Source organism: Etheostoma cragini, chromosome 3, assembly GCF_013103735.1.
Source record: "Etheostoma cragini isolate CJK2018 chromosome 3, CSU_Ecrag_1.0, whole genome shotgun sequence".
In the NCBI taxonomy this organism is placed as follows: Eukaryota; Metazoa; Chordata; class Actinopteri; order Perciformes; family Percidae; genus Etheostoma; species Etheostoma cragini.
Window position 1 is genome coordinate 21,121,911 of NC_048409.1, and position 7,139 is coordinate 21,129,049.

Here is a 7,139-nt window from a genome sequence, read left to right on the forward strand (position 1 = left end):
CCACAGGATCTTGCGCTGGAGAAGACCTGACCTTACATATCTTTGCTTTCATGTTTTTTAGTTATCCGCCTCTCCTGTGAGATGTGTTATGGGGATGTCACACACCAGTGGTAGTAAATTATCAGAGCATGTAAAACAGTATTACAATTACTGAATGAAGCCCAGTTGCATCTACATTGTGTTAGATGTGAGGTACATAAAAGAACATACAGAGAACCTTTTATACTGGGTTCAGATGATTGGCAGGTTGTGTGAGCAGCTATTGCCAGCCTAAACCTCCAGAAGCAATTATTCTCCACAGTTCACCTGCTTAAAACCTCACAATGAGAAGAAACTATGGACCTCAAAGTCAAACTTTGGGCAAGAGTCATTTTTCTTATTAACACTTTGTATTTCAAGGTTGAGTAATTCTTCGTGACACTGTCTCTCCTGCAAATAATAATCTTTTAGTTGGTGTTGTCTCTGTTTTTTAATTATTTTTTATTTTATATTTTATATATTTTATATTTAGAAGTAAATAGTTGCATTACATAATTACTTTTACTGACTCTAGTTTTTACATTTTGGTGTTATACTTATTGTATAGTATTACTTGTATTTAAGAAAATTACCCGAATCCTAATTTTTTTCCACCAGCATAAACGAATTAACATATTGTTTTATATCGGTGAAATAATTGCATCTGGTCAGTATAGTTTGTGTCCGTTCAAGCATAATGCAACAGGTGTGCGTTGATTGGTTATTGGCGCATGTCAGACAGCCAATCAGGACAGAGGAGGCGACACGGCTTCTCAGGTAACTGATATGACGTTACCTCCTCCAAATGGTAAAGGAGTTTTTCACTCAACCCTAATGATTTACTGATGATAAATCAAGGTTCGTAAAAGGTAAAATGTCTGCTATCACCAACATAGTTCATATTTTTGTCCGGGTTTTATTTATTTAGCTAGTTTTGCATTGCCAGACCTGTTCACCACGCCGCAATAATTTAGCTAACTTGGGCAAACTAATGTTGTGTTAATAGCCTAGCGGTAATATCTAGCTACAATTTAGCTCAAACGAAATATACTGCAGAAAATTGCCGTGTCTAATTTAGAGTAGAAGAGCTTAGTTGCATGTCGGGAGTGCATCTGCTGCTGAATTACTGCTAATTCAAAGCGAGCACTCCTTGCTGCTCGTGTTTCAAAGTAAAAGCTTTCCATGGAAAAGCTCGACGTAGACTTTAATTGTGACGCAACTACAGACAAGGCATTGTGCTTGTTCCCGTGTTGTCATGGCGTAGGTCACTGTGTTCGCTCTAACTGTTGGTGTGCATCACAAAACTTGATGGTTACTTATGGGCATGCCATAGGAATGTCTTGTGAATTCAGACGGATATGAGCTTTCTGTCTTTGTTTGAATATTTTGACACGAAAAGTGATTTTTGCTTGGCAAAGTTTGATGACCACGATAGGCCAATTACTGGTGTACATATCTGAATCAGATTCAGATTTAAGCCCTTCCTGGTTATTCCTGAAGGTGCAATCATGTTTGACATTGCCTACTATATATTGGCTAATGTAGGCTAGTTGTCATTATTACTGTTAATTGTTGAGGTGTATGGTAGTCATGCTTTATGAGGCCCAGCTGCCAACATAAAGTCTAGATTATCCATAATACACATACATTTATCATTTTAATAAGTCACATCTATAATGTGATATTGTATGCCTGTTATGATATTGTGCATCAGAAAGCATTATGTGTGTGTTTATGAGTGTAGTGATAAACTAGGTCTATACATTATAATTCATTTACTATAAAAGTCTCCTTTATGCACTAAGCCAGGGGTTCTCAACCAGGGGATCAGGAGATCATTTCTGGGGGCCGCCAGAAGGTTGGGGAGAAAAAAAAGACATATTTTAGACTGGGGAATGTTGTTTATATTATTGTGTGAAGTTTGGTACATTTCATGTGTTATATTCAGAGCTTCATTTATAAATCAGACGGTCCTGGAACACAAAAAAGTGTCTGTTCTGGCTGGTCAGGGTAGAGAAAAAGTCCCAAAGACATCAAAAATCCTCAGAGCCTGGAGCACATTGGACAAGGCTAGGTGCTAAAAGTAAACATCATTATTTGTTTACATGTATTAATCAGAGCATTCCCAAAAGGTTGAGAACCACTGCAATAGGCTATATCTGTTGTCTTCACAGAAAGTGTTAGGAAGAGCTTTTACAGTCTTTGTTGTTTTGTTAAAGAAATGCTACTGCATACTGTCTATTAACTGCTGCTCACACTGGACTTGTGAAAACTGTTAGGTGTATGTTTGTGTTGATCTACAAATAAATATAAAGAAGGTTGTAAAAACCTACCCACTACAGCTTGTTTGAGCTTATGACCCAGAGGGCTATTTCACAAAACCAAGAGCGGGATTAAGCCGGGATTTCCCATTTATCTTGGCTAAATTTATCCTTGACTTGGTTTCACAAACGCAAAGGCGTTACATTACTATGGAGATTTATTCTGTGCAGCTAGCTTGCTCCTGACCAGGTTAACAGCCAGGTTTTAATAATCCCGGAGCCTTTTCTGTTCACTCAGCAGTGGGTTTACCTTATTGTTATCAGCCTGCATTAAAATACATCAGGGGCATATTGCTGGTCAGTTAAATACTTTTCATATTTTAACATTTTGACTATTATAAAAACTGTTTAAAAGGCTGATAAAGTTGCCAAGTTGATTTTTGTATTCTTTAACAACTATAATTTGGGAGGATTGTACATTTTTAAGAACATATGCTAATTGTACAATCCTTCCAAATGATAGTCTTAGTTCACTAAACCGATACGTAACTACAGTATATAATGTTGTACACTACTGTCCAATTTCCTCAGTGTCTTGCTTTTCTATGTCCATATATACGAGGAAGAGAAGCATGTAAAGAAGGAAACTCGTCCTCTATAAAAGAAAAGAAACGTGAGAAAAAACGGGGCAGATAACAGCGGGCCGACTGAATGAGTCTAAAAATACACATTTACGAACTCCTACTCTAAACTGAAACCATTCATGAGTCTCTTGTCCTTTGCAGAAAGGAACAGTTGTACACATTGCATTAAAAGCGAGCAGTGGGAGTTAGTTTATGCATCAGATTCTAGAATTGTAGAAAATTGATCTTCATGGTAAATTTCCTGAGTAACAGTAACTTCTGCTCCCTTTTAAGGCAAAGAGTACAACGGTTAATTTGTGAAAATTTTTGAATGGTATAATTATGACAGTTTCAATTCAAAGCAGTGGTCAGTTATTGTGTATATATTTAGGCTGCTTTGCATTCAGTCGGTCCTGGTAAGACTGACCGTTGTTGGCAGTACCGGCACAGTGGGCTCCTGAGTTAAAGTGAGGAGAGTGTCACTAGTAGACAGCTGTTTCTAACTCTCCATCTCGGTCTTGCTCTGCCACGCTTTCTCTCACTGTTTATTTTAGACAAATCATGTGTTTCACATTATCAAAAAAAAGGATCACTCTGTCTCAAGTATACCAATGCGTATTCTCCATTTTAGCATGAGTAAATCTTTGATCAATCTTGTGGAACGCTAAGGAAACATGCTTCTATCCGAGTTACTTCAGGCTGGCTCGACCTAGTCGCTTCTCCCCAGCCTGGCTTGGCCTTCTTAAACGCCAAGCCAGGCTGCACAGATTAGACTAGGTCAAGCCCCGCTTTATTGGTTATGCTGGATTTATAAATTCTGTTTTTGTGAAACAGCCCCCCAGGCTAAGTAGCTTGAGTTAACCACATTTGTTCTGACCCAAATAGCATGTTCCCATTCAACACATTTTATATTGCATTAAATTATTATTAATTAAAAATGTCTAAACCATTAGCACTCATTTTGCTGCCACTACAATCTAATGTAAATCAAAAATAAATATTAGCACTTTTTTAAATCATAAATAACTGTTTGATTGGCTCTATAAAATCACTAACAAAAACTGTAAAACCAATTTGTGTAATGTTTAATGTTATCTGTTTGGTCATTCTTTTATTTTCCATTGAAGTTACTCGTAAATCGCTTGTTTGGTTACTTTTAAAGCATGTTAAATCAGATTTTTCTTTAAAAGAGAGGCATCCATCCCACAGTGGCCCTGAATCATGTGAGAATTGTGCATGTGAGATCACAGTATGGTCATTTATATTTGCCATCGTTTTGGTCATTTGATGTCTATTAGGTCCTGTCCTACATGCCAATATTGACTCATAGTCATAGCGCCACATAATGGTAACAGGAAGTCCGCTTCTTGTGACAAACATCTGATTTACACGAAATTTGTCTTGTGTTGTCCAAACCTGATAAAGAATATAATGCATGTTTTGTCCGTGTTGTCCAACGCAGAGATCTTTAACAGGGGATCCAGGAACCCGAGGGGGACCTCAGAGTCATTGCAGGTGGGCCATCAAATTATTATCTGAGCATTTCTTAACACGGTTTGTTTTTCTCCAAAAGTTAAAATATGTCTGAAAATATACATACACATGACTCCATCTAATTATTAGTATAGGTAAATCTGTCTATTTGTGATTTTGCTGTTTTCATTATCATTTACACAACATTGATGATAGGCTTACTGGCTTGTAGGCAGAGATGGCAAAAGTACTCACTTCCCATACTCAAGTAGAAGTACAGATTCTTGTGTTGAAAAAAATACTCTGGTGAAAGTAGAAGTACGGATTTAACTTCTTTACTCAAGTAAAAGTAACACACTACAGGCTTGGAAATGTACTTAAAAGTAAAAGTAGCCCAAGGCGAAGGTATGATTGGGCCCCTCCATCCAATCTCTAAAATAGAACAAAAAAAATGTACTAACTGAATGGTGGATAGGCAGGTAAAGCTCACCTGTGGGGAAGTAAAGGATGGCGAGGAAAGAAAAAAAAACTCCCTTTAAACCCTGCATATACTTCTTTATTCCCAAATAAAGATGCATGGAAAGCAGAGAACACACAAACTAATAGTAACGATGGAACCTAACATAGAATAAGGTTTCAGATAACATCTACCTTTGCCAAAATGCCAGGAAAACCAGAACTTTTTATTCTTTTTTTTTCTTTCTTTTTTTAGACCAAATCAATATCAATATAACCAGCAAGACAAATAGTTGGGGTAACCCCCCCCCCCCCCCCCACAAATAGTCATATACTTAGCAAAACATCACAAACAGTCATATATTTAACAAAAAATGCCAAGATGAATAATTGACTTTAAGTGAGTTAGTGAGTGAGTAAGGTTGCATTTGGGATTAAAATAAAATAGATGTAATAAGTATATGTACATTACACATTTTACTATGTCATATAACCTTTCCACAATTCTAAAATCTTAATGTTTTTCAAAATCTTGGTCATAAGAAATAACACTAAACAACAATGTTTCTGATAATGTTTCTGAGACTGTTGGAGCCTTTTAAAGAACATGGTTCAATCATGTAGACTTCAGTTGTTTTAAAAAAATGTCAACTGCATGGATTTCTTTTGCGTTGATTGAAATTTATTGAATTGGACATTTTAAATAATCAAATTAAGTTTGGTCACTACCAGAAATGGTATATTTGAATCAAAGGGCACCAGGAAGTGTAGGTGGCACTGTCAACACAGTCCAACTGTCGGAGGACAAGGCCAAAACAAGAAGAATGTAAAGAAGAATGTTGAGCATGTGTTGGCTGCGTGCAGGATACATTCTACAGCAGCCATGTGACGTCTCCGACACACAAAAGTAAGTTAACATCAATCAAAATGATTTTGTTCATGTTCGTAAAGGCAAAATTTTCATTAAATTTATGTTTTTGTACTGCAGTAACAAAAGTCTGTTGACTTGTTTGTGCATAAAGTTATATAAATATATTGGTTTTCTTTTAACTAAGTTAGCTAATACCATCACTAACTAGTAACTCCTTAGTTTAGCATTAATAATCGTGTTTCTCCGCCCACCCACGCGACAGTTCCTAACTACGGTTTTGACGTTGAAGAGGAGCCAGAAGGCCTATTTTCCAAGAGCTTGACCCTCCACCTCAGAGAGCATGAGTGTGAGTAAAGTGGTCGGGTTTTGTTTGGGATGTTTTCATCACGTGATGCCGTTGTAACGTTTCTTTATGTAAAAATTAAAAAGGTACGTCGAATTGTTTGGGCATAACATTGTAAATATATAGGTTTGCTTATAACTAAGGTGACAATGGTGCTTCACTGTAACGTCAGTTAAGAACAAGTTTTGTAAAGCTGTTGGTTGTTCAGTTACAGACAGTGCAAGTGTGTGTGTGTGTGTGTGTGTGTTATATGCAGGAGGGGGCTGCTGACCTGAAAAATCAGGGCAACTAATGTTAACACAGTTTATAACATTAACAGCAACTCTTAGTTTATCATGTCATTTTCCTCATATTTCACTTGTGCACACAAAAGAACCCCTCAATAAATAAAAAAAATAAAAAAAGTTTTCATATTAATGAAGCAGAGTTCTTGAAGTGAGGTTGGACTCAAACTGGATTTTTAGCTTGCCTTTTTGTCTTTGCTTAATGCTTTATTTTTTGTCCTTAGTTAACCTCACTGATTCTAAATATTTTCTTTCGTAGGATCCTATTTGAACAGCATAAAAAATCAAAGGCTTTATAATGAAAGGGCTCTCATTTTTTTTTCATTTGTGTTGCTTTTTTAAATGTTTATTTCCAATAGCAATGCAGAATAAGACCAGACTATTTCCTAGGCAGATATTGTTTTGGGACTTTATTGGGTGGAAGCAGGCTACAGCCAAAGCACTATTTTATAACATGATAATATGTGAATACGTCAATAATTATTGTTTTAATAGCTTAGTATTGTATGCACCATAAAAAAGATATAGGTTTTGTCAACCCTACACATTATTGTAGGCCCAGTTTAAAATGCAACTCAGTTTTATACATCTGCTATTTTTCAATGTGGGGAGGTGCGAGGGCCCATTCCTCATTGCTTGCAGTGCTTGCAGCTTTAACTGTGGATATGTTTTCAGGTATAAGATGCAGAACAGAGCAGGGTGCTGAACTTCTGAACCCATCCACCCTGGCTTACAAGTCCTGACGTCAAAAATGTCTTATGATAATTTCCATGTTTGTGTTTGACAGGAGGAATTAGTCCACAGTTGAAC